The sequence below is a fragment of the Piliocolobus tephrosceles genome, chromosome 6, assembly GCF_002776525.5.
Source record: "Piliocolobus tephrosceles isolate RC106 chromosome 6, ASM277652v3, whole genome shotgun sequence".
Classification (NCBI taxonomy): domain Eukaryota; kingdom Metazoa; phylum Chordata; class Mammalia; order Primates; family Cercopithecidae; genus Piliocolobus; species Piliocolobus tephrosceles.
The window spans coordinates 77,262,601-77,275,709 of record NC_045439.1 but is presented as its reverse complement, the minus strand read 5'-3'; the positions used below and the strand labels follow the sequence as shown (position 1 = coordinate 77,275,709).

Below are 13,109 nucleotides of genomic sequence, written 5' to 3'. Positions count from 1 at the left end.
AAATTTTTGATTTTACTATAATTTTTGAATGTGTATTTACTAATTCAAAAATCAAAACTAAATAATAATAAGACACATTCAGAAATCACATTTCCATCCCTACTTCATGTATTTCCCATACCCTCTACCATAGAGTAACAATGTTATTAGTTTCTAATTTGTCTTTTCAGTGTTTCTCTTTGCAACATAAACAAATTTGCACATTCTCATATTCTTATTCTCCACACTTCCACTCTACCTTTTTTTTTTTTTTTTTTTTGAGACGGAGTCTTGCTCTGTTGCCCAGGCTGGAGTGCAGTGGCCAGATCTCAGCTCACTGCAAGCTCCGCCTCCCGGGTTTACGCCATTCTCCTGCCTCAGCCTCCCGAATTGCTGGGACTACAGGCGCCCGCCACCTTGCCCGGCTAGTTTTTTGTATTTTTAGTAGAGACGGGGTTTCACCGTGTTAGCCAGGATGATCTCGATCTCCTGACCTCGTGATCCACCCGTCTCGGCCTCCCAAAGTGCTGGGATTACAGGCTTGAGCCACCGCGCCCAGCCTACCTTTTTTTTTTTTTTTTCCTCAAGGCAGGATCTCATTCTGTCACCCAGGCTGGAATGCAGTGGCGTGATCATGGCTCACTGCAGCCTCGACTTCTCAGATTCAGGTGATCCTCCCACCTCAGCCTCCCAAGTAGCTGGGACTACAGGCACGCATCACCACATCCGACCAATTCTAATTTTTGGAGAGATGAGGTTTTGACATGTTGCCCAGGCCGGTCTCAAACTCCGGGGCTCAAGCAATCCTCCCGCCTCAGCCTCCCAAACTGCTGGGATTACAGGCATGAATCACCGCGACCAGCCACCATTCCCTACTTCTCACACCAAAGGAACATACTAAACACATTGTTCTGTACTTTGCTTTTTTTCTCCATTTAGTATGTATCCTGGAAAATACTGCACTGAGATTTTTCTCATTCTGTTTTACAAGTGCATAGTACTCAGCTATGTGAAAACACCATCACAAACTTTTTTTGTTTTTTGTTTTTTGAGGCGGAGTCTCGCTCTGTCGCCCAGGCTGGAGTGCAGTGGGGCGATCTCGGCTCACTGCAAGCCCCGCCGCCCAGGTTCACGCCATTCTCCTGCCTCAGCCTCCCTAGTAGCTGGGACTACAGGCGCCTGCCACCTCGCCCGGCTAATTTTTTGTATTTTTAGTAGAGATGGGGTTTCACCGTGTTAGCCAGGATGGTCTCAATCTCCTGACCTCATGATCCGCCCACCTCGGCCTCCCAAAGTGCTGAGATTACAAGCATGAGCCACCGCGCCCGGCCCATCACAAACTTTTTAATTAAAAAAAACAAACAAAACTAGTTATCTCTTACTCTAGCAATCACAAGATCTTACCTTGCAATTTGAGTCCCTCTGTCAACTGCCTCACACATTTACTTCATCCATTTTTCTCTTAATATAGGGCCCTGACAGTCATCTGATTTTAAACAATTCTCCTTCCTCATCCCATACACACTTACCTTATTCCAGACCCAATGTCTCCCCTCATGCGATTTTTCCACTTTAGAAAGGTTACATCCTTTCTCTCCAATTCTATACTTCAATCAAAGCCCATTTTTAAATGATCTTTTCTCCAACAAAACTTTCTGAGTTCTTAAATTTCCTAAATTTCCTCAGCAATTTATAGCATAATCTATATGTTTCTCCTTCATTCAACAAACAAATGTTTACTGAGCATATGAAGAGCAAGGAGCTTATGTTCTGGGATAAGAACTTCACAATAAAGAAGTAAAATAGTAGTAGTAGTGGTGGTTGTGGCAGTGATAAATGGAATGAAGAAAAAGTAAGGCAAAGTAAGAAACAGAGTACTAGATTAGGGATAGGGAATTGCCATTTTGGAGAAAGTGATTACAAAAGGCCTCTCTGAGGAGGTGACAACTGAGTAGAAACAGGAATGAAAGGGAAAAGCAAACCAAGGGAGGATCCAAAGGAAGCATCACGATGCACAAGTCATTCTCTTGGTTGCTTAGCATCAAAACACCTTCTTGTCCTTGGGGAATTCCCTTCCATATGCATCTTGAAAGAAGGCAGAAACCTCTGTCTACTACCGAGTACTTGCCTTCCTTGCTTCCCATATGGCAAGGGTACCGTCGTATGACCTCCACTCCACAAGAGAAGCATCTGCGCTGGACCTTAATGTAGAACATAGTGCATTAAAAAAGCAGAGTGTGTGTAGAACCCTTTGTGGCAAACATGGCAGCAGATTCCAATGACAGTAGTGGTAGCAGCTTCTTCCTGTGATAAATTCCTTTACTGTTAAATTAACCAGAGATTATTTGACTGCTTAGAACTAAGAATTCTGGCTGACCCTGGTGATCCAGGGAAATGGAACAGTAAATGTAAGGGCCCTGAGCTACAGTGAAGAAGTATAACAGCAAATGCAATCATAGAAATACGAATGGGCTGGATCACATAGAGCCTTATAGGCACTAGTAAAGAGTAAATTTTATTGAGATTACTACCGAGTTGTCAGAAAGTTTTAAACAGGAGAGTGCTGTGATGTGATTTACATTGCTAAGAGCTACTCCTGTTATCATATGGTTAATACATAGTGGAAAGCAAGAACTGAAGCAAGCGTACTAGTTAGAAAATTATTCCAGGCAAGAGCTGCTGGCACCTCAGGCCTGGATGATATCTGTGTGATTATTAGACAATTTACCTTTAATTACTATATATTTAAGTTAAATCTAACATCATATTTTGTGCTTTCCATTTGTCCCCTGTTCAGTTTTCGGTTGTTTTGTTTTGAAATAGAATCTCACTCTGTTGCCCAGGCTAGAGTGCAGTGGCATGATCTTGGCTCACTGCAACCTCCATCTCCTGGGTTCAAGCGATTCTCTTGCCTCAGCCTCCTGAGTAGCTGGAATTACAGGCATGCACCACCATGCTCGGCTAATTTTTGTATTTTTAGTAGAGACGGGGTTTCACCATGTTGATCATGCTGGTCTCGAACTCCTGACCTCAAGCAATCCACCTGCCTCGGCCTCCCAAAGTGCTGGGATTATGCCCACCCCCCGGTCCAGTTTCTTTTCTCTCCTTTGTTGCTGCTGCCTTCTTTTACCTCAATTCTTTTTTAACATTCTATTTATTTCCTCTACTGATTTGGAAGTTATACTCTCTGTTTCTGTTCTTTTACTGGTTTTCTAGAAATTATACCATGCAGTAAAGTCTAATCAAAATCTTTATTCTCTCTTTTCCCAAAAAATCTATAGATTTTAAAAGATATAAGCAACACATCAACCAAATGCAATATGTAGACCCTGTTTGGATTCCAGTTTGAAAAAACCAAATATAATTTTTTAAATAATTTTTTTAGATAATTGGGAAAATGTGAATACTGTCTAAGTATGTAATGCTAAGAATTATTATTAATCTTTTTCTGTATATGATACTGGTATTATACTTTAAGCCCATACCTTTTATGAGCTAAGAACAATATATTTACGGGTTAAATAATGTGATTGTTATGACTTACTTTAAAATACTTGGGATATATATAAAAACACTTTAGTCATCAATTCATAATGGTTGAAGGTGGGTAATAAATACGTAAGGATTCATTATACTCTTCTCTTTTACATATGTAAAATTTTCCATAACAAAGAGGGTTTTTTTTTTAATTACTATCCTTCTAGGTAAGACAAGAACCTTAAATCCTAGACTCTATCTATCCTACTTGTTATTCTCTTGTTTTTAATCCATTAGACATTTTTACTATGTTTAATGCAATCCATATTCATTTTCATTCTCTAAATATGTATCCTTTTCTTTACCTTTCATTTACTCTTCATACATTTCATTTTGTGATTTGGGATCAATTTCATTCTGTCCTAAGTATATCCTTTAAAAACGTACTGTCCAATATGGTGCATGTGGCTATTTAATAAAAATTACGTAAAACTAAAAATTCAGTTTATTGGTTACACTAGCCATATTTCAAGTACTCAATAGCCCTATGTAGCTTGTGACTACAATATTGGACAGCACAGACAAAGAACATTTCCAGGCCAAAGGTGGTGGCTCACACCTATAATCCCAGCACTTTCTAGGACTGAGGTGGGAGAATCACCTGAGCATAGGAATTTGAGCCTGAGCAACATAGCAAGACCTCGTCTCTACAAATAATTTTAAAAATTAGCCAGGTCGAGGTTATGTGCATCTGTGATCCCAGCTACTCAGGAGGCTGAGGTAGGAGGAGCGCCTGAGTGATCACATTATTATCACATTATCACATTACTTAATCCATAAATATATTGTTTTTAGCTCAGTGAGCCATGATTACACCACACTCCAGCCTGGGTGAAAGAGTGAGATCCTGTCTCAAGAAAAAAATAAATAACATTCCCATTTCCACAGAAACTTCTATTGAACAGGGCTGATTTAAATGATCTTGCATGGGTGAGATGTTGATGACAAGTTGTTTTTATCTGAAAATATCCTTATTTTACCATCATTCTTTAAATATATTTTCACTGGGCATAAAATTCTAGATTGACAGGTAGTTTTCATTTCATATAGCAGACATTTCGCTGTCTGCTGATTTCCACTGTTGCTGTTGAAAAGTCATCCTGCCAGGCGCGGTGGCTCACGCCTGTAATCCCAATACTTCAGGAGGCTGAGGCAGGTGGATCACCTGAGGTCAGGAGTTCGAGACCAGCCTGGCCAATATAGTGAAACCCTGTCTCTACTAAAAATACAAAAAATTAGCTGCGTGTGGTGGTGGGCGCCTATAATCTCAGCTACTAGGGAGGCTGAACCAGGAGAATTGCTTGAACTCGGAAGGCAGAGGTTGCAGTGAACCAAGATTGCGCCATTGCACTCCAGCCTGGGCAACAAGAATGCAACTCCATCTCAAAAAAAAAGAAAAAAGAAAGAAAAGTCATCTATTACTCTAATTCTTGCTCCTTTGATGGTTTTCTTTTTCTCCAGCTACTTTTGGCTTTCTGTGACTTTATTACAATGTGTTTAGGTGTGGACTTATTATTATCTTAATTAGGATTCACTGGAATTCTTGCATCCTGGTTTGGTACTTTTCCTTGGTTCTGGAAAGTATCAGCCATCATCTCTTCAAATGTCCCATTCTCTCTTCCTTTCTTTCTGGAATTCCAATTAAGACTCTCTCACTCTCTCCCCATATGTCTTACACTGTCTTCTATAATTCCCATCTTTTTGCCTCTAGCCATCATCTATGCTACACTCTGGATAATTTTATCTAATCTATATTCCAGTTTGATAATTTTTCTGATGTGTCCAATCTGCTGCAAATTGAATCATTAGGTTTTTAATTCAGTTACTTTATCTTTTTTTTTTTTTTTTTTTTTTTGAGAGAGGGTCTTATTCTGTCACCTAGGTTGGAGTACAGTGGTACCATCTTGGCTCACTATAGCCTTGACTTCCTGGGCTCAAGCAATCCTCCCATGTCAGCCTCCTGAGCAGCTGGGACTACAGGCACATGCCACTATACCCAGCTAATTTTTTTGTATCTTCTGTACAGACAAGGTTTCACCATGTTGCTCAGGCTGGCCTCAAATTCCTAAGTCAGTTATTTTTTAATCCAAAAATTCTATTTGGTTTTTTCAAAACTATGATGCCACTTAAAAAAAAATATCATTTCCTATTCCCTATTCTCAAATTTGTCACTTATTTCTGTAAACACAGTAAGCTTGGTTGTTTCATTACGTATCTTTTAATTCTATTACATCATGCCTATGAAAATCTTTTTCTGCTGTCTGTTGTTTCTACTGGTTCATGCCTATGGTTCCTTGTCTCCTTGTATGTCTAGTTTTCTTTGACTATGTGCTGATTACTGTCCTTGAAAAACTGTGGGGAGGCCTAAGATGAAGGAGCCTTCAGTCAGAGAACATTTGCATTTGCTTCTGATAAGCACCTGGAGTCAGGAACCAACCTAAATTAAGTATGGCTTATGGTTCCCTTTCCCACCTATGCTATGGGCACGGCTTTATAAAGACTTTTGTTTGCTTGTTTCCTTTCTCTTTTTTCCTCCTGCTCTGCTCAGTGCCTACACAACTTGTCTTGAAGTTCCTTGATATTTGATTGAGAGGTAGGTGATGAAAGGTGATGAAAAGGGGTTAGTTCTGGTTCATCCTTACCTCTCAGCTATAGATATATGGAGCCCAAGCCTAATCAGGCAAGAATGTCTCAGAAGCCTTTACATGTCCACATGTTGGGTGGGCTCTGCATCTTAATTTCTGTCCACCTCACCCCATAAGACTGATGAATAGAAATCTAAATTTCTTGATATTGGCAAACATATTGAAGGCAAAAGTGGCTTCAGTTCGCCAGATAATCTGTTAACTTCTTGCTTTAGGCTTTCTTCCAGAACTTGGCTTAACAGATTCCCTTCTCTTCCCAGTTCTTCAAAGCTATTAAGGTAATGTTCTATGTATTTTATCCAACATTTTCAATTGTCTTCAAAAAGAAGACTGGTCGGCCGGGAGCAGTAGCTCACACCTGGAATCCCAGCATTTTGGGAGGCCAAGGCGGGTGGATCATGAAGTCAGGAGTTCAAAACCAGCCTGGCCAACATGGTGTAACCCCATCTCTATTAAAAATACAAAATTAGCCAGGCATGGTGGCATGCACCTGTAATCCTAGCTACTGGGGAGGGTGAGGTAGGAGAATCGCTTGAACCCAAGAGGCACAGGTTGCAGTGAGCCAAGATCACGCTGCTGCACTCCAGCCTGGGCAATAGAGCAAGACTCCAACTCAAAAAACAAAAAAAGAAGAAGATTGGTCTAATTTAGGCCACTATTATCCAGAAACCAGACATATTTGGAAGTGACCTTCCTGATGTACAGCTTGACCCTTGAACAACATAGATTTGAATTGCACAGTTCACTCATACATTTTGTTTTAATATATTAGAAAATTATTTTGAGGCTGGGCATGGTGGCTCACGCCTGTAATCCCAGCACTTTGGGAGGCCAAGGCAGGTGGATCACCTGAAGTCAGGAGCTTGAGACCAGTCTGGCCAACATGACAAAAACTCATCTTTATTAAAATAATATAAAAATTAGCCAAGCATGGTGGCGGGCACCTGTAATCCCAGCTACTCAGAGGGCTGAGGCAGGGAGAACTGCTTGAACCCAGGAGGAGGAGGTTGTAGTAAGCCAAGATCATACTACTGCACTCCAGCCTGAGCAACAGAGTGAGACTCCGTCTCAAAAAAAAAAAAAAAAAAAAAATATTTTGAGATCTTTGACAATTAAAAAAAACTCACAAAACTCACAAGCCTAGGTACAGTGTCTCACACCTGTAATCCCAGCATTTCAGGAAGGTGAGGCAGGCACACTGCTTAAGCCCAGGAGTTCAAGACCAGACCAGGCAACATAGTGAGACTCCATCTCTACAAAAAAAATTTTTAATTTTTTAATTAGCCAGGCATGGTGGCATGCAGCTGTGGTCCCAGCTACTCAGGAGGCTGAAGAAGGAGGTTCACTTGAGCCCAGGAGGTCAAAGTTACAGTGAGCCATGTTCATGCCACTGCACTCCATCCTGGGCAACAGAACAAGACACTGTCTCAAAAACAAAACTCACCAACTGCATATTTAAAAACTTAAGAAAAAGGTGTCAAGAATGCATAAAATATATATAGATTTTTGTCTATTTTATGGTTTACTACAATTAAATATACACAAATCTATTGTAAAAAGTTAAATGTAGCCAGGCATGGTGGTACATGACTGAGAGGATGAGGCAGGGGGATTATACTGAGCTCAGGAGTGCCAGGCCACTCAGCCACAGTGGTGTGTGCCTGTAGTCCCAGCTACTCAGGAAGCTGAAGTGGGAGGATCACTTGATCCCAAGAGATTGAGGCTGCAGTGGGCCATGATCACACCACTGCACTCCAGCCTGGACAAAAGAGTGAGACCTTGTCTCAAGAAGAAAAAATTACTTACATATATATATATATGAAGAGGTCAGAGCCCATCCAAAACTCTAGCCCAGCCCAATCCAGCATTTCTCAATTTGTGATTCCCAAAGCTCCAGACTTCAGTACCAAGAAGGACAGTGGCTAAAGAGGTAAGCACAGGTTGGACGTGGCAGAACGTTTCAGACCCTTTTCACTCTCACATAAACAAGACCATCTCCACCTGTTATGAGATTCTATAATATTATTTGTAATTTTAAAGCATTTTTTGAAAGACTAAGCCAGCAATAAAAGAATCTTAAAAAGTACTTACTAGTAAACTATTTTCTCTTCAGACATAAATGGTTAAAAGTTTTGAATCTTAAGCAAAAATTACTGGCTGAGTGCAGTGGTTCACACCTGTAGTAATCCCAGCATTTTGGGAGGCTGAGGCAAGCAGATCACTTGAGCTCAGGAGTTCAAGAACAGCCTGGACAACATGAAGAAATTTCGTCTCCACCAAAAAATACAAAAAATAGCCAGGTGTGGTGATGCAAGCATGTGGTCCCTGCTACTCGGGAGGCTGAAGTGAGAGGATCACTAGAGTCCAAGTAGAGGACTGCAGTGAGCTGAGATTGCTCCACTGCACTCCAGCCTGGGTGTTAGAGACAGACCCCGTCTCAATTAAAAAAGAAAAAAAAGAATTACTTAGTAGTTTTCATTACTATTCCACACCCAAATCCTTACTAACAAAAATCCAGAAAAAAACTACATTTGCAAGTCCTACAAGTATGTGCTTTATCTGTGGTCCTCTTTTACTTAATTTTAGACTCTAGCCAAATAAAACTCAGGTAAAAGTAGTATGGATATATTAGAACCTCAAAAATCAGATTCTGAAATATAATTCGCTCAAAAAAAAAATTTGAACTCTAAATTATATACCAAAAGCTTGTTTTTGTTTTTTGAGACAAAGTCTCGCTCTGTAGCCTAGGATGGAATGTAGTGGTGTGATCTTGGCTCACTGCAACCTCTGCCTCCCGGATTCAAGTGATTCTCCTGCCTCAGCCTCCCAAGTAGCTGGGATTACAGGCGCATGCCAACAAACCCGGCTAATTTTTCTATTTTTAGTAGAGATGGGGTTTCACCATGTTGGTCAGGCTGGTCTCTAACTCCTGACCTCAAGCGATCCAACCACCTTGGCCTCCCAAAGTGCTGGGATTACAGGCGTGAGCCACCACACCCGACCAAGAGCTTGTTTTAAGTAGCACCCAACATGTTATGACTCCTTGTCTCCATTAGGTTAAATCTCTTTCTTTGTCTTATATACAGTTACTCCCAAAGGTACTACATAAAAAAATATTTCTGTGCTGTTATAAACTTCCCTAAACTTCAAAGAGATTTATTTTTCTTTCAGAGTTCTGTCTCCCAGGCTGGAGTATAGTGGTGTGATGTTGGCTCACCACAACCTACACCTCCTGGGCTCGAGGGATCCTCCCACCTCAGCCTCCCAAGTAGCTGGGACTATAGGCACACACCACCATGCCCAGCTAATTTTTTTCATTTTTTGTAGAGACAGGGCTTCACTATGTTACACAGGCTGATCTTGAACTCCTGGGCTCAAGTGATCCACCCACCTTGGCCTACCAAAGTGCTGGGATTACAGGCATGAGTCGCCACACCTGGCCTAAACTTCACTTTTAAATATTACAGCATAAGCTCATCTACCATGATGACTTCCTTTTTCATATATATTTTTGTTTCTTTGAATTTCAGATATCAAAAGATGTCATTAAATTGGAACCATAGGCCAGACATAGTGTCTCATGTCTCACTTTGGGAGGCCAAGGCAGGCAGATCACCTGAGGTCTGGAGTTCGAGACCAAACTAACAAACATGGTGAAACCCCATCTCTACTAAAAACACAAAAATTAACCAGCAGCTGGGTGTGGTGGCTCCTACCTGTAATCCCAGCACTTTGGGAGGCCAAGGCGGGCAGATCACCTGAGGTCAGGAATTCGAGACCAGCCTGGCCAACATGGTGAAACCCTGTCTCTACTAAAAATACAAAATTAGCCAGGCATGGTGGTGCATGCCTGTAGTCCCAGTTACTCGGGAGGCTGAGGCGGGAACATTGTTTGAGCCTGGTAGGCAGAGGTTGCAGTGAGCCAAGATCACACTGCTGCACTCCAGTCTGGGCAACAAAGTGACACTCCATCTCAAAAAATAAACAGACAAATAAATAACCGGTAATTAACCAGGGCATGGTGGCAGGCACCTGTAATCCCAGTTACTTGGTAGACTGAGGCAAGAGAATCACTTGAACCTGGGAGGCAGAGGTTGCAGTAAGTCAAGATTTTGCCACTGCACTCCAGCTTGGGCAACAGAGTAAGACTTCATCTTGGAAAAAAAATAAAGCTTCTTGAAACCATGTTAATAAATTAAGCTCTTACTTTCCACCTAAGCTATGTATTTATCAGATATACATTCTCTATTTCTCTATCTACATTCTACCTGTGTTTATCAGTGTCCCTATTATGATTATAAAATTAGTCATAATTTTCTAAAAATTAACCCAGAATATGTCCATGGATAAAGAATATTTATTGATGACTACTTAACATTCATGTTTAAGATAACCTCAAAAGTTCCACATCTAAAGTACATAAATTATACCAACACTAAACTAAGAAGTAGTAAGGGTTTGTCACTTAGCACGTCCAGAACTTCCCAGGCACATGCCAAAACCTAATCTTCCTTCTGCATTACCTGATAATATTAACAGCCTCTTTACTTCCCAATTTAGAAATCTGGGAGCTATCTTCAACTCTTCCCTCTCCCTCATCTTCTACATACAGCTGGTCTCAATGTTTGTGTCCCCACAAAATTAACATGTTGAAACCCTAACCCCAAGGTGATGGTATTAGTAGATGGGGACTTTGAGTGATGATTAGGTCATGAGGGCAAACCTTATCATTCTATTCATAATTTCATGGATGGAATTACTGCCAGATAACTGCTTTGTCCCTTCACCATATGAGGACACAGCAAGGTGGCTCCATCAGTAAAGCAGGAAATGGACCCTTACCAGCCATGGAATCTGCCACCACCTTGATCTTGAACTTCCCAGCTTCCAGAACTGTGAGAAATAAATTTCTATTGTTTATAAGTCACTAGTTTATATTTTTGTTATAGTACCATAAATGGACTAAGACACTTGGTCATCAAGTTCTATAAAGGCTACTTCACATCTTTTTCTTTTTTCAATAGGCAATACTTTCATATAGCTCAAAAGCCCAAACACAGAAATGTATACATTGAAAATTCTCAACGGGAAGTATTTACACTACTCACTGCTCCTCCCTGGACCCACAACTCCAACAAGTAATCACCTTTACTAGTTTCATGAGTATGCTTCCAGCATTTCTATAATCACCAAAAAAATAAATAAATAACATTACCACATAACACTGTTCCCCACTTGCTTTTCCTGTTCAACACATCCCAGAGATCTTTTCCTATTAGTTCACAGAGAGGAGAACTTCCTCATTTTTTTATACAGCTGCACAGTATGCTATTACTGTGTTTTAACATACATTTCTCAAACTACTAATGAGACCATGGATCTTTTTTCAAATGTTTGTTGGCCACTATGTTTCCTCTTCAGAAACTGCCTATTCATATTCTTTACCTATTTTATCATTTCATTCTCTTTGTAGGAGTGCAATATGTATATTTCTGGTTTATTACATATGTTGCATACTCCTCTCAGTCTGTTTTAAATTTGTATATTCTTTTTTTTCTTTAAAATTTATATATTCTAAATGTTAATGTTGTCATAAAGTTTTAAATTGTGGTTTGGTCAAATTTATCAAAATACCTTTCCAAAATGAATGTAGATATAATTATGCATTCCAATCACCCATAGAATACAGTGGCACTGAACCACATGTATATTTAACTTGAAAATGATTTAGGCCAGGTGCGGTGGCTCACGTCTGTAATCCCAGCACTTTGGGAGGCCAAAGCGGGCAGATCACCTGAGGTCAGGAGTTCGACACCAGCCTGACCAACATGGAGAAACCCCGTCTCTACTAAAAGAACAAAATTAGCCAGGCATGGTGGCGCATGCCTGTAATCCCAGCTACCCTGGGAGGCTGAGGCAGAAGAATCACTTGAACCCGGGAGGTGGAGGTTGCAGTGAGCCGAGATCGCGCCACTACACTCCAGCCTGGGCAACAAGAGCAAAACTCTGTCTCGAAAAAACAAACAAAAAAGAAGATTTAAACATTTGGCTACTCACCATTCTAGTTAATAAACATAAGTCCCAGCATGAGCCTGAAATATGAATCTATTTCCTCAGTAGGTCTCAGTTCTCAAATGCATCTTATGGAATGAACTTCTCATTGCAATAGATAAGTTAACATTTTATACGATTTTATTTTGTACAACATAGCCCATAAATGTAAGCCATCTTCCTCTAGGGCACAGTTGAGGAAACAGTGATATATTTCATCACTAGAGGAAAAACTGGCTGTTTTGGAATTATCGAGAGATGGTATCTTACTTCCCATATGGCAACTTCCTACAAGTTAATTCTGACTATGCAGTCAGAATTACATTTTCCCCTAATATGCATAATCAATAAGTGGTAACTCCAAAGCATCTCAGACCTTCAAGGATATGACCTATGCCTCACTGCAGCCTCTTCACTCAACATTTCCCCCTTGGATTTATATTTTAATATAGAGTTATCTACAATACCCTCATGTGCTATTCTCTCTCATGATTCTACTCCTTTGTTATCCTGCCTAAGAAGTCGCTCCCTCCCAAACTTACCTAAGTAGTTCTATTTTCCCTCCAAACCCAGTTCAGACATTACCTCCTCCAATAAGTTTCCCTTGACCTTCTCAGCAAAATGAATTAATCACTTCTTTATTCTCTCATTGCAGCCTTAACACACTCCATTATTAGATAGATTCCATCACATTACAAATGATTTATTTACAAGCTTTCATCTCTCATAAACCTTAGGAATTCAGATAGGGATTTATCTTTTTTTTTTTTTAACCCTTACAGGAGTAAAGGCTAATAGTTTATCTTATTCTTACGTGTATTTTAGTATCTAGCAGCTTCTAATATACCACTCAACAGATGTTTGCTAAATTAAACAAGTCCTTTCTATTCAGCATTA

The 13,109-nt window shown here is 40.3% G+C and overlaps 1 protein-coding gene across 6 annotated transcripts in view; it reads right to left on the bottom strand.

Moving 5' to 3' along the window:
• GABPB1 (GA binding protein transcription factor subunit beta 1) overlaps positions 1 to 13,109 on the bottom strand; it is a 79,429-nt gene that overhangs the window by 52,947 nt on the left and 13,373 nt on the right. Inside the window, exon 1 of one of the 6 annotated variants that reach the window (XM_023227123.2) lies at positions 2,108 to 2,131. The exons of 4 other annotated variants lie outside the window; for them this stretch is intronic. The gene's annotated coding sequence lies outside the window, so the exon portion shown is untranslated. Of the gene's footprint in view, positions 1 to 2,107; positions 2,132 to 13,109 lie in introns of those variants that run through there. One more of the 6 variants, XM_023227120.2, reaches the window with a different exon arrangement.